This window comes from Felis catus, chromosome B1 (genome assembly GCF_018350175.1).
Source record: "Felis catus isolate Fca126 chromosome B1, F.catus_Fca126_mat1.0, whole genome shotgun sequence".
Taxonomy (NCBI): Eukaryota; Metazoa; Chordata; class Mammalia; order Carnivora; family Felidae; genus Felis; species Felis catus.
Window position 1 is genome coordinate 842,577 of NC_058371.1, and position 22,106 is coordinate 864,682.

The 22,106-nt window shown below is 48.5% G+C and overlaps 1 protein-coding gene and 1 long non-coding RNA gene across 2 annotated transcripts in view; one reads left to right on the top strand and one right to left on the bottom strand.

The window, feature by feature from the left end:
- DLGAP2 (DLG associated protein 2) overlaps positions 1 to 22,106 on the top strand; it is a 784,363-nt gene that overhangs the window by 62,681 nt on the left and 699,576 nt on the right.
- Positions 5,141 to 5,741, bottom strand: LOC123384723. Its single transcript, XR_006596195.1, has 2 exons — positions 5,351 to 5,741; positions 5,141 to 5,270 (listed from the first exon to the last, which is right to left on the bottom strand). It is a non-coding gene; the product is annotated as an uncharacterized LOC123384723 (long non-coding RNA).

Below are 22,106 nucleotides of genomic sequence, written 5' to 3' on the forward strand. Positions count from 1 at the left end.
AGGTTCTGTTAGGGTTTTTCTGGAGGGTTTATGTTGTGATTAAATCAGTAGCCATTGGTTGTGGGCTGGATCCCCACCTCCCCCTCTCATCCTCTGAAGTGGGGGTGGAGCTGAATGTTCCCAGTCTCTAGTCCCCTGGTAGGTTTCTCTGGCAGCCTGAGCCTCCCTGCAACTGGTCACCTCCTTAGCATAAACTCTGGTGCGGTTGAAAGGGGTTTGTAGGCATAACAACAGATGCCCCTCTTGCCCCATCAGTCAGGAATCCCAAAGGATCTGGGAGCTCTGGTGCTGGGAAGCAAGTATTTCTTATTCTGTCACAATATCACACCTTGTTCTCAGACCCAGAAGGGTTAGCAGAGGAGACCCCCAGCGTATACCAAGGTCAGTTCACTAGTATTAAACTTTGTGTGAGGAAACTCGCCTTTGGGGAGAAATTAGAGTTCTCTCCATGCAGCTGTGTAGTGACTCGTGATTTTTAAAACATTTTTTAGCCTTGTTTCAGCCCATAAGAGTGAATGCATGCACAATTTTTTTAACTTTTCTTATTGTGCAGTCCTTATTTAAATAAAAGTAAATCATGTATCTGTTAAGGATTTCTACTAGTCTTTTTTTTGTAGTAATACTTTATTATTAATAAGTAATATATTGCTGGGCACAGTACACGTAATAGTGTCAAATTTATAAATGCATTAAATTAATTACATATTAAAATTCCGTGTTCAGAATTTTTGCTTATATTTTCTCCGTTGTTTAAATGCTGTTAACATATTTTGTAATTATTTCTTGGGTCTAGGTAATAAACCGGTTTGAATGATACTCACAGGAGAGTAAAGAACATCCAAGAAAATAATTAATATTACCTCAGGGATTTTGTGTGTGTGTGTGTGTGTGTGTGTGTGTGTGTGTGTTAAATAGCTTAAGAATGCAAACAATGAATGAAGATATGAAAACGTGTGAGACTCACTACAACAATGATTAAGTTCTGTAATTAATATTTTTAGTGTTTACAGCCCTCTTAAAAATGGAGTGTTGCCAAAGTACCACATTGATACTGTGAATGACAGAAAATGAAGGTGCTAATGGGTTCTAAGATCGTTAGCACAAAAGGGAAAAAGGAATTCAATGGGACACAGTGTTTTGGCTGAACACTTCAATGACATGGTAAGGAATTAAATTCCTTTCTAGAGCCACAGAATGGTAGGTACGGAATTGGTCTAAAGACTTGTGTGATTGTTGCTATGGGAACTAGACCTCTCTTCTTGATGTGTTAGGGTTCTCTGCAGCAACAATTACTTAACCCAAATTTTGTGCTGTAATTTTTGTTTCTTTTGTTAAAAAGTTGAATGCATTTAGGAGATAATGTCACTGTCATTCAAAAGATGGGATACACTGGTTTCTGCTCATTTCTGTGGAATACCACAAATAACTTGTAATAAGTGCTGATACATGGATAGACTTAGCTTAGATTCTCCTTTGAAACGGTGCAAGTCCCACACTGTCTCTGGAACTGATGACAAATCATAAATATTCTGTCTCATCAGACTTTCAATTATGTATGGATACCTAAATACTGTAATTTAAGATACTTTGTGTTATTTCATGTGAATTAATATTTGAAAGCTAAGCATCCTTAGTTCTTAATCTCCTTGCACCACTTAATTTTAATGCCCAATAAAACAGTTTAATTCTTGATAGAATTGAGAAATTTGGGTTAAATTATTATGGAAACTTCAATACATGTCAGCACACTGAAGTTGTGGTTCCTTTTTTTTAGTGTTTATTTATTTTGAGAGAGAGAGAGAGAGAGAGAGAGAGAGCGCTAGTGCACACACACACACACACACACACACACACACACACACACGAGTGGGGGAGGATCAGAGAAAGAGGAGGGAGAATCGCAAGCAGGGATTCTGATGCGGGGTGTATTCACACAACCTTGAGATCATGACCCGAGCCAATATCAAGAGTCAGAAAGTTAACCAACTGAGCCATCCAGGAGCCCCTGAAGTTGTGGCTTCTATCCCCAGGTGATTGAGCTCCTCCGGGGCACTAATTTTCTCAACTGTTTTTCTTAGCCTATGGCTTCTGACTTATTTGTGCTGCTTACAGTGTATTAACTCATGAGGATTTATTGTCTGCCAGTCACATGCTTCCCTTGACTCTTTTAGGAATATGTCTTGGATATAGTCCTCCTCAAGGACACTCTGGAGCCTCTCTAGCTTTCACTGTGAGGTCAGCTCTCAGATGACCAGAGACGAGGTGCGCGCCCCAAACATCCCAGTGCACGCTGCAGCGACAGAGATTGTGATGGGCTCCACTACCTTATTCCAGAGAGTAGCATGAGCACAGCGTGATGCCTGTAACAATCGGGGAGGTTCTCCGGTTTTCCATGATTAAGTAAAGCTGCACACAGTTCACCGGAGTAACTGTGGACTACAGAGTCCGCTTTTTCTAGGACATAATTTAACAGTGACAGAAGCCTTTGACGGAGGCAGGTCCTAACACTGCTTGCTTGCAAATGTTTTCTATAACTTCCTCCTGAAATACCCCAAATATTAATGTGCTTCTGCAGCGGCTGTGAGGATTGTTATAATCCAGCACTTAGAGTTGTTCAGAGGCAGTGTAGAATATGGTTTGTCTCCACACTATGCCCTTGAGCCCTTGTTTCAGAGAGAACACTGGTAAAGGAATTAAAATGTGTGTTGATGTTTCCTTTCTCTATCTTGGTTCAGTCTTTGTTTTCAAATTTTGAAAGTAATGTCACGATCTTGTGGACATGGGAGAATATGATCATTTTCTGAGTTTAAAAAGCTGGGTACAAAAGAGATACAGTTTCTTGATATCTTGAATATGACAGGGACTCTGTTTTATTGCTTTATCTAAATATGAATCTTCAAAGCACAGTGCTTACTCTTCTAGAGCATCAAGACCATTTCTGGAGTATGTGATACAAGATAGTTTTTAGGAGATTAATTCCCTGATCTTAGGTTTCACGTGTGCTTTTTCCTAAGGCATATCATTCTTTTCTTTTTAATGTTTTTATTTTATTTTTGAGAGATAGTGTGAGCAGGGGAGGGGCAGAGAGAGAAGGAGACACAGAATCCGAAGCAGGCTCCAGGCTGTGAGCTGTGGGCACAGAGCCCAACACGGGGCTTGAACTCATGGACTGTGAGATCATGACCTGAGCTGAAGTTGGACACTTAACCTACTGAGCGCCGCACCTAAGATATATTATTCCGAGAAAGTGTCTGAGTTGTTTTTACATCTTTCCCCTCTGTTCTCCTGCCCCCCTTCCTCCACTTTATAAAATGCATGTGTGCATATGCGGCCCCATCGTGAGTCTTCCCGAGGCGCGTTGCGCAGGTGAGAAGCGGCTTGAAGAGAAAAGGGCAGCGCTTGTGTGGGACTTGCTGTTGAGGAAGTTGATGGCTGTAATGAATAGCTAAAATTTTTGGCTGCCAATTTCTTGCTTTCAACACAACTGAAATGAGACAATTAATAATACTTTTTGGTGACAGATACTGCTTTCTGAAGGAGGTACAACAGTTGAGAGTTGTTGCCATAACAAGATGCTACTTCATCATCCACTTGAAATGTAATCTAAGTTCCTCAGTGCTTATAGCAGTAAAGGGTCATTGGCACTCAGCTGTCTTCTTCACTAGCAAGTAATAGTAACCCATGGACACGTTAAGGATTGTGAAAAATCTCTATCCATCTCACTAAAATATGTATTTCCAATTGAATTTTAATATTTAATACTTAACAAAAATTTTAGTGTATTTATATTTTAAGCTCCGTTATGCACCTCTAAGGGTAATGATAATTTGGTCAAATAGAATTTTTAATCATTTAGAATCTTTACCACAGAAAATTAAAAATTACATTTATGATTTTACGTACATACAAGTATATAAGCACATGAATGTGTGTGTGTGTACACACAGAAGTCTTTTTTTTTAAGCACCCTTTACACCTAGCACAGAGCCCAGCATGACTTGAACTCACTACCTTGAGATCATAACCTGAGCTGAGAGCAAGAGTTGGATGCTTAACCAACTGAGCCACCCAGGCACCCAAGAAAGAAATCTTGTATTTATTTATTTTCAAAAGCTTTATTTATCTATTGTGAGAGAGCTAGAGAGCATGAGGGAGGGGCAGAGGGAGAGGGAGGGAGAGAATTCCAAGCAGGCTCTGAGCTGTCAGCGCAGAGCCCAATGAGGGGCTTGAACCCATGAACCATGAGATCATGACCTGAGCCAAAATCAAGAGTTGGATGCTTAACTGATGGAGCTGCCCGGGTGCCCCAAGAGAGAAGTCTTTTAAACCTAAACATGCTTTACAGTAGGATACAATTCTGTGGGGGAAGGTAGAATGGAAATAAGAATTTAAGGACAAAAATGCAAAATGTAACATTTTAAGCCTTTAAGATGAACTTGTTCATATGTTTTCCAGTGGATGATGGATGATGGTTGGTGTACAATTGGTGTGGCATTTATATTCCTGTTGATACATGTGAGAGGGGATGATGTAAAAGTTTTATCTCAAAATTTCCATGTAAATTATACAAGATATTATGTCATGTGCCACTAGACTTATAGACAAGGATTCTAGGCGTCACTGCACGTGGGTGTACGTATATAATGGTCGCCTTACTGCACATGGGTGTACCGTATAATAGTCCTGCCACGGGTAGGTGCATCATTCCGCCACGCATACGTGTGATGGTTGTCCTGCCGTGCTTACATGTATGTGTGATTGATGGTCATCGCGCCGTGCATCCGTGTACGTGTGTGATGGTCGTCCCGCGTGCGTACGTGTATGTGTGTGATGGTTGTCCCGCCGCGCCTATGTATACATGTGTGATGGTCGTCTTGCACGTGTACGTGTGATGGTCGTTCCGCTGCATGTACGTGTGTGTGGTCATTGTCCCGCCGCGTGTACATGCACGTGTGATGGTCGTCCTGCCACGCGTACGTGTGATGGTGGTCCCGCCGCGCGTACGAGTACACGTACGTGCGACGGCCATCTTGAGCCCTATGGGAGACCGGTGGATGATTATCTCTGGGGGCCAGAGCCGTCTGTCCACCTTGTGTCTCTGATTGCGGCACTGTGACACCCGGCGTGGGGAGGGTACAGCTGACCGCGTACAACGTACTTTATCTGGGGAACGTGATGTACCAAGGAGACGAAGGGAGGCCGAGTGTGTTTGTTCAATGTGGGTCCTGTGTGCCGTCTTCGGGGCCCTGCGTGGTCTCGGTTTTCCTCAGCTGAAAGGCAGATGCGCTCTCTTTCTGTGCCAGGTGGGCCCTCCCCCGTTGTCCCGCTGCCCAGACCCCTCCTGCATCACCTCGGGTCTTTTCCTGCTACGTTCCCCCTTCTGCATGGGCTTCGCTGCCTTTCCCGGCCCAGCGAAGACTGACCCAACCGAGGAATGATGCGGCTTGGAGCCGGAGCTTTTGCAGGCAGCGCCATGCTTGTCTGCAAAGTGCGCCTGCGCCGCCGGCCGTGCGGTGAGCTCGCTGCCTCCCTCCTTCCCCAGCTTCGGCCACACCTGCGTGAGAGACGCGTGGCTCTCCCTCGCTCGGTGGCGGGGTGTTGTTTCTCTAGTAGATCTCTGTCTCGCTTATTGCACCCTATCGCCTTCACTGTGCTGTCAGGTGGGCCGAGTGGTGGCGTGGGGTCTCTTCCCCCGAGCTCCAGGGAGGCAGCCAGGCTGGTCTTCTGCTTGTGTTCCGTGATTTCACGTTCCAGGATTTCACGTTCCAGGATCTCACAGTCCATGATTTCAGGTTCCAAGATCTCACGTTCCATGATTTCACGTTGGCTGCGCCACAGTCGCCTGGCTGGGTGGAGTGTGGACTGCGTTAGGTGCCATGGATCAAGCCCCCCACCTTCCGAGCTGAGTCACCAGCGTGCCATTGCTCGTGGGTGTATTTTCCTGGGCTGAACCCCACGCTGTGATTCTTGAAAGAACTGTAGAAGGGTTAGCATAGGATTTGGAAACTGTGACAGGGTCCAAAGCTCTGTCTTCCAGCCCAGATGTGGATGCACCTTCCGGCACCGGCACACGTGGGGCGCTTTCCGGGCACGTTGACCCGACTCTTAGGCCCTGCGAGGTGGATGTGATCCCTGATGTGTGTGCCATTCATGAAAGGTAGACACACACAAACCACCAATTCTCAGAAAACGGGGGTGTTACTGCACAGACCGTGTGAGGGGTTCTGAGGAGCAGCTGTGGGTTGACATGGAGGCATCAGAAATGCCTGAGAAAGAGCATTTCCGTGGGATCAGCTCATTTCAAGTGGATGATTGCTTAGCTTATGCTCTTAAAAAATTGATGTTGAAAAAAAATCATAAAACTCAATTTTCTTAACACCGTCTCTGTGAGGCCAGTGAGAAATGGCTTCGTCAGGGAGAGCCAGTGACTGGAAGGTGTGCATGCAGCCCTGTCCCCCCGCCTCTGCCCCGGAGCTGCCTGCAGCAGAGGGTGGACAGCATGTTTTGGGGATCTCGTTGTCAGATCATAAGCATAAACAGTGCCTTTCTCTTTAGTTTTTTCCTTTCCTTTCTTTCTGTTCCTTTTTTCTTGTTATCAAAGGAGCTATAGAACTTGGATATTATTTTAGATAAACAGGTTCTTTGATCTCATTGGCTCACGTTTTTTTTTTTTTTTCACAAATCACATCTCACTTGCTGCTTTCTGTTCCCGCCTGATAGAGTTTTTACCCCGTCTGTACGAGTGGGTTCTTCCTTTGAAGATTTTAGATAAACTGTCTCCTGCATTGCCTGTGTTCAGATCTCTGTAGGATCCGCGAGCACACGGGAGTCCTGATGGGTGCGTGTGTCTTCTTTCCTTCTGTGCCGCAGCGGTAGTTACGTTCTGAGACTGGTAGGAACCCCGTGCAAGTGCCCGTCACCAACCACTAATGAGCCGTGCCCACGTCAAGCTGAGGAAGAGTCCTGAAAATATTTCTCCTTGTAGCCTCCGGGAGGAGCCAGCCCCACAGGCACTGTAGTCCGGTGGGACTGATTTTCCACTTGGGACCTTCAGAGCTGTAAGACAACACACTTGTAGTTTTTAAGAAAGAAAGACAAATTCTTTTTCTTCTCTCTCTTTCAAAGATAACACCCCCTCGGGGCGCCTGGGTGGCTTAGTCGGTTGAGCGTCCGACTTCGGCTCAGGTCATGATCTTGTGGTCCATGAGTTCGAGCCCTGCGTTGGGCTCTGTGCTGACAGCTCAGAGCCTGGAGCCTGCTTCTGATTCTGTGTCTCCCTCTGTCTCTGTCCCTCCCTCCCTCATGCTCTGTCTCTCTCTGTCTCAGAAATAAATAAACATTAAAAAAAAATTGAAAAAAAAAAAAAGAAAGAAAAACCAAAACCGTTTCTTCAGGTTTGTGCTTATTCGAAGGCAGAGTGGGGCGGGTCGTTAAGTGGCCGTTCAGCTGGAACCGGCTCGGATTCACGGGGGGAATTGCTCACAGACACTGCTCCACCTGCTTTGCATCCCCTCATTTGGGTGAACCTGTCACCAGGGGCTGGTTTGCAGGAGCTGGGAGCCAGCGCAGTGTGGGGTCCGATCGGCCTGTGTTCCTCCGTGGGTCGGCCCCACCTGGCTGCTCTGTGCCCTAGGCCCCGTCTTGCCAGATGGCTCTGTCCTAATATTGTAGATGATTTTATCAGGGGACTCACTATGGATCAAATGTTTGTTTTCCTACAAAATTCTAACCCTAACCCCAGCTAGATAGAATTTGGAGGTGGTGCCATTGGGACATAATTAAGGTTAGATGAGGTCATGAGGTTTGGGCCTCACAATGGGATCAGTGCTTTTGTAGGAAGAGGCGGGTACAGCCAGCAGGCAGCCATCGGCACTCCAGGAAGAGGCCTTCCCCAGCACTGGGATCTTGGGCCCCAGCCCCAGAGCAGTGAGAAATTGGTCATAGGAGCCCAGGCCGACCAAGATGGGGCTGACAGCCTGCATGAGAATTTCTGCCACAGGAGCGGGTTTTCACAACAACATCCTCGGGGCCAACGTGCCAGGGTGGGGTCTGCATGCGAAGCCTGGGTTTGCAGGGCTCCCTGGGCATCCCGGGCAGCTTGTGAAGCTAGGGGGCCTCTTGAGGTGAGGCGGGGGCTGTCTGCTTTGAGTCTTACTGACCGAAATCAGCCCGATTGGGTGCCATAGCCACTCAGCTCTGGTGAAACCAGAGATCATCACCTCGAAACCCAGAAGTGTGCTGGTTCAGAATTTTGGATGGTGCGTATGGAGTGACATGTTCATTCGAGGAGATGATGTCAGGGTCTGCCTGCCCCTCTGTATAAATGGATCGTATTAGACATCAAGCCATGTTTCACAGTGACTACATCTCTCTATATCAGTACGGTGACGTCTGGTTAGAAGCGCGGTCACTGGTGATGAAGTGCATTGTACTTGTACTCGGGCAGATCTGAGGGTTTTGTGTCCCCCCACCGCCCCAGTTCTTGAATCCAACTCTACATCTTTCTCATGGCAGCTTTTGTTGTTGTTCTGTAGAGAAATGGCTGTTTCTGGGGTGTTGGGGGCCAGTCTTCAGGTGAGTGGTGTCCCAGCCCCTTGGGTCCGGTTTGCTGGTCCCACACTGTTCCCGATAGTGTTGTGTGGGGACTCACGGGCACACTCGTGTCTTATGGAGGAGATTCAAGTTGTGTACATGTCACCTACACCTTTGATAAACCCGATGTTACCAGGTGAAGTATCTCAGCCGAGGACAAGGCTCCGACGGCACAGGGTGCATGAGCGGACAGCGAGACCTGAAGGTGCCACCAGGGAGCAGAAGCTATATTATCCTCGAATCAGGCATCCTTCCTTTACTCCTAGCAGTATTTCGATAAGAAGCCTTTAAAAATTTTTTTAATGTTTATTTATTTTGAGAGAAACAGAGCATGAGCAGGGAAGGGACAGAGAGAGGGAGACACAGAATCTGAAGCAGGCTCCAGGCTCTGAGCTGTCAGCGCAGAGCCCGACGCGGGACTTGAACCCGTGAACTGTGAAATCGTAACCTGAGCCAAAGTCAGATGCTCAACTGACTGAGCCACCCAGACACCCCTTCATTTTTTTCTTTTAAAGTTTATTTTTTTTTGAGAGAGAGAGAGAGAGAGGATCCCAACTAGGCTCTGCACTGTCAGCACAGAGCCCACTGTGGGGCTCGAGCTCATGAACTGTGAGGTCACGACCTGAGCCAAAGTTGGTCCATCCACTGCCTCAGCCCCCCAGGTGCCCCTCCCCTAGTTTTCCTGTTTTCAGTGTGGCTTCATTGTGAAACGCTTGTGAGCCTCAGGGAATGAGCACGGTCAGTCCTGTGTCTGTGGACCAGTGACACAGGGCCCTGGTCTGTTAACCCAGAGCAGGTGCGCACAGACCTTCTGCTCCCATTTATCTTCCTGGGTGAAGCGACTGTTCTAGTTTTTCCCCACATTTCAAGCGTGGGAGGTTTGCTTTCTTCCTGGTGAGCTTCCGGAGTTCTTTATATGTCCTGGACACATAAAACCTTGTCAGATACGTAACTGCAGAGAGTCCCCATCTGTAGTTTGCCTTTTATTCTCTGAACAGTCTCTCACGCAGAAGCTGGCTTTCGGTGGCAGAAGGCTGCATCTTCAAGAGGGTAGTTCTCATTGTGTTTTCAGGAACACACTGGTGGTGTTTTAGATGTCCCCCAGAGTGGGACAGACCACGTCATTGATCAGATACACATTGTCACTGCTGCATTCCAGCCCTTTGGGAGTAAGTTGTTCTGTTGCGTGAAAGGTGAACCGGACTCAGACCCTGCCTGGATTGGGTGGTCATGTGGCTGCAGATGTGGCCTGTGAATGTTGTTGTGGGTCTCTCTAGAATGAGCGTGTCCCAGGTGAGTGGTCCAGTGGCTGCAGATGTGGCCCACGGATGTGGTCGTGGGTCTCTCTAGAATGAGGGTGTTCCAGGTGAGTGGTCCAGTGGCCGCAGATGTGGCCCACGGATGTGGTCGTGGGTCTCTCTAGAATGAGGGTGTTCCAGGTGAGTGGTCCAGCATGGTCGCAGATCATGGTCTGCAGACAGAGTCACATAGAACTACCCCTGGTTTTCCACTGAGTAGCTGTGCACGGATCATCCCCACACCAAACTCAGAAGGGCCTTTCTGTTGCAAGGAAATACATTTGGTCAGTGCTGGCAGGAAGCTGTTTCTTTCCCCATGTCTCTGTTTCTGTCTGGGAAACAAAACAGTGACTTTCTCCACTTCTTTACTGTCATTGGACACACATTCTCCAACCATTCCATGTTATTGTTAACACTGGATTTTTAAATTTGTAAAGTAAACATTATTTATATAATTTCCCCAAGTTTGAGGATAATAACAAGCACATTGTAGAAAGCTTGAGGAGTACTGAAAAGCAAAACGAAGAAAGTAGTAATGGGTTGTAACCCCACCACCCACATGTAACCACTGCTGGTATTTTGTCATGTTTTCTGAGTGATGGATGCTTTCCATGATTTGTGGGACCGCCCGCTGATTCCCCATACTGAGAAGCTCGGAGAATTCGAGATTGATGACTTTCCCTGGAAATGTTGGCCTCTCCTCCCTTCCTGCTGGTATACCCAAGTAAAAACAATGTAAATAAGAAACGTGTTTTTAAAAGATTTAGAATGTTGCAGGTAATTCATAGTTGAATGCGGAATTTTAACCCTCAAAATTCTTATCCTCCCTGGCTATACCTGTGTATGAGACTTTGGTGTTTCTGTGCATTTATATGGATAAATGTGTTTATCGTGAATATATACTCAAGTGCCCCTGTGTACATTTCTAACATAATTGAGATCAGGCTACAAAGAGTTCTGCAGCTAGTTTTTTCACTGAATGAGCCAAATAGATCTTTGTATTTTAATATATATGTATAAAAATCTGCATTTCTTTTAAAAACAACCTTTTTGGGAATAACTTCAGACTTTAGGCAAGTTTCAAGAAAAGAATAGTCGTGTGTATATTCACCCATCGTTGCTGTTTCACCCTGTTTGTTGTATCACCTGAGCTCACACTTGCACTCCCTCCCCCTTTGCACACATGTGCACACGGTACGTTCCCATGACCCACATGGAGCACCTTGCATGGGCCTGTGCTCTTCACCTCTGTGTTCTGCTGTGCGTATTCCTATGAACGTGGGTGTTCATTCCCTAGTCCCAGCGCATCATCACCCGTAAACCTAACACCGATGCAATGTGTTTATCTCTTGTACCTTCCATACTCCCTATATTGTCTGTTGACCCAGCAATGTGTTTTATGTCGTGTCTCCCTTTTGCAGAGACTCCAGTTTGGGGTCAGGAATTGCATAGTTACCATGTTGCTCAGTTGCTTAGTTCACTGTATTGCGTGTGTCCCATGTTTCACAGTGGATATGTCGTCGTCTGGGTAACCGTTCCCCTGTTGTTGCGCACACAGGTTAGGTGGTTTTTTTCCTAGAGCAGGCATTGCTGTAATAATCTTTGTTGCATACTCGTCTTTTTGAATATGTGCAATTGCTCATCATGTGGAATTGCTGAGTCAGTGAGTATTCATGTATGACTTTGACAGACATCATATTTACCAACTCAGATTTTAGCACTCTGATGGAGTCATTGTACCATCGTTGTCATTAAATTTCCAAGACGACTAGGGGGGTTGCATATAGGAAGTTTTTATTTGTAGGATGCGTTGGTGTCATTTAATAAATGAGTCACATTTTCATATTCTTTTCCAAGTTCTTAAATTGTGCTGTTGTATTGTTTCCTTATTGAAGGGTTGCTAATTTGGTGTCAACCTGGGTCTTCTAAGTGGATAAATTGTAATTGTAATAAATAAAAATTTTATTTTTCCTTTCCATATTCCCCCCTCCCCCCCTTTTTTTTGTCTTATTGCATGGTTTAGGACAGGTAGCATGGTGTTAATTACCAAGATAATCACTAGTGGACTTAAGGTAAACAGTCTTTTACAAAAGAAAGAAATTCCCCTTTAATCTTAATGTTCACATTATATAAGAAATGAGGGATGGTGTTGACGTTAATCAAGCGCTTAGCCAGCATCTGTATGAAGAGGTCTCGTCTTCAATACGTTTGGAACGAGGTAGTAACTATTCTCATACTGAACCATTCGTCCATTTCCCAGTGTCGTCTTGTGACATGCTGCGGGGTTCAGTGTGCTGATATTTTATTGAGACCTTTGCGTTTCCCTGCACAAGGCAGAGTATCTTCACAGCGAACACGTGTGACACGCACCTTTCTGTCAGAGTCCCGGTCGAGGATCTGGGACGCGGTTGATCCCCCCAGGCCACCCCTCCTCCCCGCGCCCGCTGCATCGGCCATGCAGATGTGTCCCGGCTGTACGTGGTGGGTCCGTTGGCCGCGTGTCCCCTGTTGCCACACGGGCTCCTCTGCCATGTCTCCTCCTCAGCTTTTATTCATTTTCCCCTTTGCTGTTGTCTCTTCTAAACAGTCTCTTTGTTCACATCTGTGAGTGGGAAAGCTTTTAGAGTCCTTGGTGACTAAAAATATGTTTATTCCCACATAAAATCTAATTTTACTGAGCGTCGGAATCAAAATCTGTAACCACTCTCCTTGGAAACCACTGACACGTACGTGGCGTCACCAGCGGAGTCCTGTTGACCGCAGGCCTGGCTCGTGGGTCAGGTTTCCTCCCCGCCCCCACCCGGCTCCGCACATGGGTGCCCCGCGAGCTTTTCCTCCTGCTGTGGCCTGCTTTCCCGTTCTTGCCGCTGGGAGCTCAGTGGGCTCCACCGGGCTCAAGCTGCTGCTTTGCCTTTATTTTGGGGAATTTTTGTTCTTTCTTTTTTCCTCCGCGGTCTCTCTGGTTTTTCTTCCGAAGGTCGCATTGGAAACACTTGAGCTCCCCGGAATGGTTCTTGATGTCTTTTAACCTTTGTCCCCTCCTTGCATTTTGTGCAGTTTTCTAGTAGCATCCTCAACGGGGTCTTACAGCTGCTGACTTGCTCCTCCGTGATCACGCGCATGCTCAGCCCGTTCTGTTTCATGACAGTTAGTGTGCATCTCCACGCAGTTCTTTTCCAGGCCAGCGTTTCCCGGTACTTCTCACGACCATGCTTCTGTATGCAGGCTGCTTCTCTGTGACTTTTTCTGTTGGTTGAGTTGGGTGCCCTTCTTCCCCAGCGGGACGATTCTGGTCATCTGTCTGTCCTTGTTTCCGAAGTCCAGCTGGCCCGATGGCAGGCGCAGTTGCTTCTAATCACGAGAATTCATTCGTAGTGATTTGAGAGAGGGTACATGTTGTGCCGGTGACTTGTGGTGTGGTGTGGCTCTTTCCCCCGCCTTGGGTGACGTTGGCTAGTGGGGCCGCTCCACTGCCTCCTGTCTCAGGTTCTCTGGCACCACCTGTGACCTAGCATAGCACCCATGGGAGGGGAACGGCCACGCTTTAGAAACCCCCAGTGCATTTTCTCGTTTAAACGTCTCACTGCAGTTGGTTCTCGTTATTCATGGTCCTGGGCTCTGTAACGCCCCTGGACCTCAGCGTCTGTGAACGTTGAACCACAGCTCCCGGAGAAGCACCGCGTCAGGTGCCTGTGAGCCTTTGGCTACAACATGTTCATCAACCAGTCAGTACACAGCCTCCTCCTGTCTGTGTGTGTGTTTAAAGACCTGTCATTTACTGCACGTGACTGATTCGTTTCCATGGAACTCACACCTGAACAGAGCTTCCCTAACACACGTTATCTCTGTGAGGCACTTTGCAGCCTTCTTGACCTTAGGAGCACTGGGCAGCAGCCTGGCACTTGGCCTGGGGGCATTCTGAACAGTGAGACCACCAGTAGAGATACATGCAAAAAATGCCATGAACAGATGTGTTTACAGCCCAGGAGTTGGAACAGAGGCAGTGCGGGTCTTCTTTGACCTGAGCTGCAATCGAGTGCGTTGAGGACCAAGTTTTTTGTCACTCTGCAAATAGCCCCGATGTGTGTATTGACTTGTGGGGTATGGATGAGCCATGGCAAGTAGGTGAATGCATGCACACGGACCCCGACAATGAGGATGGGCTGTGGTTGCCTGGCACCCTCCTGGTCTCTGGACTCCATGTTTCCTGGTTCGCGTCCCAGGGTCTTGGCGGCCGCCTTGGCCACTCCTGGGAGTGATTTTATCGTGGCCTCCCCTCTGTCCCTGTTGACCTCTGATTTTCAGGAAATCCTTAAGATTTCTGTACAACTGATGGGACTCTGTCTTGGCTTCTGGTGTTCTTGAAGAAATCTTTAACATGATGTCTGGGGTCTGGGGAGGACAAAATGTGGAAGGAGCAGTCTCTTCCTTGGATTCTTCATGCCCAGAGCTGCTGCCTGACTTCAGACTCTGGCTGGTTTTCCCTGGTGGCTGTTCCAGTCTAAGAGGACTGTTCTCCTGTCCTCTGAGCTGGCCTGACCTCTCGTTACTGCCTCACAGTACAGGTCCCATTGTGATGTCTCCTATTTAAAATCCTTCACCGGGAGGCTCCCAGCCTCCAGTAGGACAGCACAGACTCCTTGGCCTGCCCCCTGCCCATGCTCAGCCGCCTTCCAGCCTCTCGGATGCCTACTCTCTGTGGACCCATCGTCTCTCTCCAGCCTCCTTTTCCCCGAAGCCGCCTGATATGAAATATTCCCTCCTGACCACAGTGTTTTTGATGGCAAATACCTACTTACCATTTCACAGCACGGGTCAGGGATCCCTTTGCCTGTGAAGCCTTCCTAACTGCCAGGAACTCTGTCTGCAGATGCTGTCTTGAACTTAAATTTGCTTCCATCTGGGCATCCAGTATTCCTCTTTTTTATGTACGTTTGTATGGAGGAATAACAATAACTTACATGCAATAAAATGGACAGGCATTAACTGTCACAGTCAGTGAGTTTCAACAGGTGCAGGTAATGGTGTCCCCATCACCCCACAGCGGACAAAGGATCCCAGAAACCTTTGTGCTGTTTCTGGGAAGTCCCCTACCCACCCCAGAGGCAACTCTTGACCTCTCTCTTGTGGAATAGTTGCATGTGTTCTTGGAAACAAACTGGAGTCCAGTCTTCTGTAGTTTCCTGTGCTTGGTGCCTTCCATTGTGTCTGAACGTCTGAGGTTTATTCCTGTTGTTGCACATATAAGTACTTTGTTTCCCACGATTGCTGGGTTGGTGTTCCCTTGTACGAATATGCACATCCCACACTTCTGTCTGTTCGTTCTTCTGTGGAAGGACTCCTGGGTCATGAACAGTGTTTGGCTCTCGTGGGTAAGGCGTGTTTTGGTGGACATATGTTTTCATTTCTCTCGGGTGGTTCCCGGACCACAGATGTAGTTGACTCTTCAGGAAGTTTGCCAGTGTCCTGCATGGTGGTCTCATGTGTCTGTGCCCCCGCCAGCTGTGTCCGAGACTCTAGGTCTCCAGATGCCCACCCACATTTGTGGTGCTTGCCTTTGGGATTCTCCAGGGGGCCCTGTTCTGCCTCCATGTGGTTATTTCAGTCAGAATCTTGTCTGCTAGTTCTGAAACTTTCCAGACGGGGTCTCTCGGTGCTGTCCCCATGCCATACTCAGGGCTCCTGGTAGTGTGTGCCCCACGCTGAACAAATGGCAGGTACTGGTTTCCATCAATGATGAAGGTGCATGTTCCTGATTGGCTTCCCCTGGGCACTTTGCTAAGAATCTTGGGTTGGTGGTGTGCTCTGACGTCAGATTCCAGGTGAGTGTGCTGGGATTGGGATTCCTGGAGGAGCCCTACAGGGAGAGGCACCCGTCCACAGCCCAGCACTGTGTATCGCCTTCCTTCAGGCGAGCTGGTCCTGCCGTTGAAAACGGTTTCTCTGGGGAGCTGACACCAACACCTTCTCTCAGTGTCCCCTTCATCTTGGACCCACTTCTCAGGTCCATTCCCCGGAGATGCACCTGTTGCTTTCACTCTGTGCTCAGGGGGTGTGGCCGCACCGTGCTGGAGGTCCAGGGGGTGCCGGAGAAGGGTGTGGAGAAGGGTCAGGTGGATGTCTGGGGCAGGGCCGGGGGCGGGGTGGGGAGCGCCGGAGAGAAGGCTCATGTGGTAGCGTGAGTGTTTAAATAGTTCATGAGTAGCAGGAAGGTCCTGGGCGTTTGGGACTAGAAGCTCCAGAATAGAGGAAATCTGCCATTGGCCGAGGTGAGAGCTGGAAGATAGGTAGGAAATTCTCAAATTCAGCTTACTTCCCATTATGTTTGGGGCTGGCTCTGTGTACCTGACACAGCCAACGTAGTGACAAGGCATATTTTGCAAAAGTGCATTTTGCTAATGATGCATACCAAATAGTTGATATTAACTGTGAACTCACTTTGGATTATTAAAAGCACTTAAGCATTGTGAATTAATGTTGTAATTACAGTAATTGGGTAAGCATTTCTGCTTGCCTTAATTAGCACTGTGGTTACACAGAAGAAGCACATTGGGAAAATCACACTTCTGGGTGATGTTTCTGAAGCTCTTAAAGCAGGTCCACTCTTAAGGGAAACCACCTCAGCCTGTTCTTTGTGTCTGCCCGCACTAATCTCCTGCCCCAGCGCGGCCAGCTTGACCTTCTGAGGATCTCATTACATTACTCTCAGACAGGAGACGCTGCAGAGGCCCCAGACCCGTGAGGAGTGTTGTGTTGCGTTTAAAAAGTGCCTGAGTTGTTGAAGTGTGTGTGAAAGGTGTTCAGGACACTGCTTCTTTAAAGACGATAAGGTGGCGTGTTGGAGACACTTAGGCAACCCTCTGATATCAGCTCAGTGCTGACTCTGGAAGGGGAATCAGCTGGACCTGGGAACTGCTCGCGGAGGTCCCACAGCTGTACACAACCATGAAGCTGCCACAAAGGACCCACATAGCTGCTCACATGGACAGCAGCATCATCTGCTGGGAGCGGACCTTACCTTCCCGGCCAGGGGGAGGTACACCGTCCTGCTGCTTGAGATTGAGATGACATGACAAGATGCTCGGTGTCCACAGTAGAGAAACTGTGTGTGTGTGTGCACGGCCGCAGGTGGGCGCACGCACGTATGCAGGTGTGCAGTCATGCAGGTGTGCGTGGGCATGTGTGTGCACATGTGTATATGTGTGCCAACACAAGTCTGCACATGTATACGAATGCATGCATGTGGGCACGTGGGTGTGCATATGCATGTTCGTGGTCATGTGTGTGGGTGTGCTTGCACGGAGATGTGTACACACTTGTGTGCGTGTGTGCATGTTTGTGCATCCACGCAGACATGTGCATGCACACATGTGGGTATGTACGCATGTAGGCGTGCATGTGTGTGTGTGTGCATATGCGAAGTCTGGGTATGCACATCTGTGTGCACTCCTCTAGGCGTGCGTGAAAGCACGTGTGTTTTCTCGCAGTGGGTTGTGCCTTGGGGCAGATGATCTTTGTCAAGAAGTTGGAAGTGAGGGGTCCTGCCTCTCCTAGGCAGGCCTGTTTCTTTCTTCTGCCACGTGGTGCAGACCCTTGCCCACTCCTCCTGTCTGCTGCCTCCCCCTCCCTGCTTTGCTCCTCCTGTCTCTCTTCCTGGGTGACCTCCTGTCTTCGTGTCACCTGCCTGAACCGTGATGTGCCTGAGAAGCTGGGTCACGACTGTGACTCTCCTGAAGCCTTTCCCTGCCAGCTCTTCCCCCCACAGACCCTTGACTTTACCTAAATAAACTGTTACTGATGTGACATCGTCACCACCTCTCCTGGGTATTTCTTCCTCCCTTCCCACAACTCTGGGCACATGCTTGGTTGTGACTATGCATAGTTCTGACCCTCAGGAAGCAGCCATTAAACAGCAATTATTATTAACATATCTTTATTGAATTAACGAAGCTGTTTGGGAAAATAGTGTAGCAGAAAGCATCTCTAAGAGGAAGCAGTTGGAGGAATTTAAGGGTGGATCTTACAATCTTGATTTCTAGATGTATGTTATCTCCTTTGTGAAGAGAAACTGAGGCATATTGGGGTCTCATCCCTGCAGGATGCATCTCTTCCCTGAATTAGGAAGGGGTGTAAACACTGGAGAATACACACACATTAAATTAAGGACGTGAATGGTAGCGTTTGCGAAATGCTGAAGGACGCACTGACCTCGCACGTCATGTCAGTGACGGATGATTTCAGAGGAGCTGCCGTGGACGACGGGCCTTGCTGAGCACAGCGTTGTGTAAATGGGTTTAGGGGAGGGGTGTCTGCCTCTGTTCTGAATCAGGGTCCCTTGGCAGAAGCTGCGGTTAGGCAGTGACCTGATCGCAGGAGGACAGTGTCCGTGATTCCTTCTCGCTCTGGGACAGTGTCTGGAGGATGGCCACTCTGGGGCCGTGTTTTCTTCACCTCCTTCTCTGCGTTGGTTGTGAGGTGCCGACCGCGTGGGGGTTGACCTGTCCACGTGTTTTTTCCAGCCCTCACACGTGCCCAGCTCTGTGCCGAGCTCTGGGGTCCAGGCGAGGATGACGTTAGCTGTTATGCGAGCTCACGGCTCACGAAAGCCTCTCTGTGAACCTGTGACTGCAGATTGGTGTCTGAGGCTCTCCAACCGCTGTAATATCTGGGTGGGAGCAGCGCTGACCCCGAAGGGCTGACGCTGTCCCCTAAGAGGCGGAGGCTGGAGAGTAAGACGCTGGCAACTGTGAGTGGAGGCCAGACCCGCTGTTGCCATTTCCAACATGGACAGTTCAGAGCGAGGAGAAATGCGTGGGGTCGGAAGAGGTAGGGAAGGCGTCAAAGAAAAGGTAGGGCTACGGCAGGGCGCTAAGTACTCTGCAGGGTGTGAGGAGGTGAGAGAGGGGGGAGACACCGTGGGAATTAGGGGACGGCCCACAGGAGGCTCCTCAGAAGGTGGTCCCGTGGGAACCTGTGCCCCAGCTCTTGCGGCCCCAGCTCTGTGCTGGCCTTGGGTCATTCTCCGGGGCTTGGGGACCGTGTGCTGGAGGGCACGGCCCAGTGCATGTGACCGTGGACCTGGAAGAACCAGAGCCGTTCTGGAGCCATTAGCCAGCCCAGCTCTGTGTGTGGCTGAGCCCAGATGCTCCTCACTGCCTGTCCCCCAGGAAGGGACGAGGCGGGTGCCACAGGCTGTCTGCTTTGTACTGCGCCTTCCACTCCAGCCACAGCCATGGCTGGCCCTTTGCCTCCTGCCTCCCAAATCTGCCTTGTAACTCGGACGCCTGATGCCAACCCCTGTGCTGGCCCCAGCCCTCACACTGACCCTGATCTCTGTGCTGACCCCCTGCGCTGTCCCCGCCCCCATGCTGAACGTGACTTTTGTGCTGACCCCTTGTGCTGGCCCTGGCCCTCGTGCTGACTGTGATCCTTGTGCTGACCCTGATGCTGGCCATGACCTTTGTGTTGACCCAGACCTTCGTGCTGACCCCTCGCACTGTCCCCGGCCCTGCACTGAGCCTGACTTCTGTGCTGTTCTTGCCTCCGCGCTGGCCCCGTCCTCACTGTTGGACTTAGTCATCACTGCGTCCCTTCTGGTCCTGGAACAAGTCCGTATTTCCTGGCTCAAGTGTCCTCGCGACCCTTGCAAATCCACTCTCCTCCTCGGTTTTCCTGTTCACTGTTACACACTGGCTGTTCCCTGCACACTTACACTGTCAGGGCTCCACCTTGGCCCCTGTCCCTGGACCTGCCTGTTCAGGTCTCAGTGGCTTTGGCCCAAATGTCCCATCCTCCATACGGAACTTTCCATGTTTCTCCAGCGCAGAATTGTGTCTCCCAGCCTAGGACTCGCTTTCCACTGATCCCTTTCTCTGTTCCTAGAATCAGAGTGTATTCCTGCTGCTGTAGTGGGGGTTTTTTGCTCATGGTTTATTCCTTGCTACCCAGAGTGTAGACTGTCTAAAAATAATCAGCATCTGATCTGCTTTTGTAACTCCTGCACGTGCATCTTTCTGATTGAAGGTGAAAGGGACCTTTGAGGCATGTGGTTCGCTGTCTCGAGAGGATGGGACTGTGGAAGCCCAGCAGGGCTGGTGGAGAAGGGCCATGCGATGTGCACATCCAGAACTTTGCTTTTTGTTAGTTGTCAATTCTGCCTTTTATAAAACTCAAATCCCATTATACAGTTAGTGTCCAGAGGCCATTTCAATAGATTAGGCTTTCCTGGAAAATAGAAATACTTGGGCCACGGGGACTTGTCCTGTTTCAGCCAGAGAAGTGCGCCCCTTTGAATCTCGTGTTCCCACTTTGCAGTACCCATGCTGAATTTTGAGCATCATAACTGAGCATGTTGTATTTGTACTGTGCTATCGATTGGAAATAGTGTTTTTCAAACACTGGGAAGAAAATATAACTCCACGGCCTTCAAGTTAAATTTGAAGTTAAATTCTGGATAAAAAGGCTTATCCTTGAATACATCCAACTGCCAGCTCTAATGTGAGTGTTAAGTGGCCTTCTTAGTAGGTTAGGAGGGGTGTCTGTGGTGAATTTAAGAGGCAGCAGGGGGGCTGTTGGTTCAGAATAAGAAATCATCGTCTCGACATTGTAGGCGATTGAACGCCAGAGCCCTCCACACACAGCATACACGTGGACTTGCCTGTGTAGAAATCTCTAGAAACAGAAGACAGTCACATATTTAACAGTGGGTTATTGAATTAAAGGCAGAGCTGTTCTAGAGGACTCCTTGCAGTCTGTTTTAGTGCCAGGACTCTGGGATTTTTAGGAAACCACATTCTTCTTTGTCTTAGGTGTGCCTCTGGTTTCAGACTCCTGCATACATTCAAGGGAAGGTGAACAGTGATGGAGTCTGTGTTTTTGCTAAATTTCCTCAGATGTTCTGTCCCTCCGGCTTGTTCTGCAGTGAGATCACATTCTCTGTGGGTCTCAGGAAGCCACTCCTGACACACATATGTCTTTCCATTTCGGAGTAAATCCCAGGAGTGTGGTGGCAAGGGGCGGGGGGCAGCGTGTATCCTCGTTTGTCCTGTGCTCTACAGTTCCCAGTTTATGGTCAGCTGCAGGAATGAACGCTGCCTCAGCAGCCTGTAAGGTTTCCAGGAAGAGTCTGACATGAATGTGTTTGAGGGTGTGAAGTTAATTATTTCCTTCCTTATCGCTCAGGATACTGGACACTTTCTTGGAATGTTTTCACTGTAATTCAGCTTAAGTTGCCCCAAAAGGGCCCTGTGTGTCCTAATTTCTGTAAACTCGTCTCCCTTTTCCTAAACCTTCAGACACTCCCGTAATTTGCAGTGGGTGGGATTTGCTAAGTGAACTGCAGTTGTCAAAGGTTACCTTTTTCCTTTTTATTTTTTTAAGTTTATTTACTTATTTTAGGAGTATGAGCAGGGGAGGGACAGAGAAAGAGAGAGTCCCAAGCAGGCTCTGTGCTGTCACTCGGGGCTCAAACTCATGAACTGTAAGACCATGACCTGAGCCAAAATCAAGAGTTGGATGCTTAATATGTTTTCACTCATATGTGGATCCTAAGAAACTTAACAGAAGACGAGGGGGAGGGGAAGGGGAAAAAGAAACATTACAGAGAGGGAGGGAGGCAAACCATAAGAGACTCTTAGATACTGAGAACAAACTGAGGATGGATGGGGGGGCGGTGAGGGAAAGGGGAAAGTGGGTGATGGGCATTGAGGAGGGCACCTGTTGGGATGAACACTGGGTGTTGTATGGAAACCAATTTGACAATAAAGTATATTTAATATTAATAAAAAAAGAGTTGGATGCTTAACCCACTGAGACACCGAGGTGCCATTTTCCCCCTTTTAAATGCCAAGAATAAACATCTTGGTGGAATTGTAGCGGCAGTGGAGCTTTAGAAATGGCAGCTCCAACCTTCGCCCCCTCACTGCTCCCTGTGGTCTTTCCCAGGTCTGTCTCATCTCATCAGGGTACTTTCCGAGGTCTGGGAAGCCATTTCTGTGATTGCCCCCAAAGCTGTGTGGGTCTTTGCTGGGGGAGTGCATTTGGAGCTGGTCGTTCCCAGCTTCAGGAGGGCCGTGTTTTGGTATGTTCTTAGTGTTGTCTTGAACTCCAAAACCACCTGCAGTTTCTAGGGTTCCAGAAGGATCTGCAGTATGATTTTTTTAAGCTATAGTTCCCCATGTCCTATATACCACTCTGAGTTCATCTTTTCTCATTTGT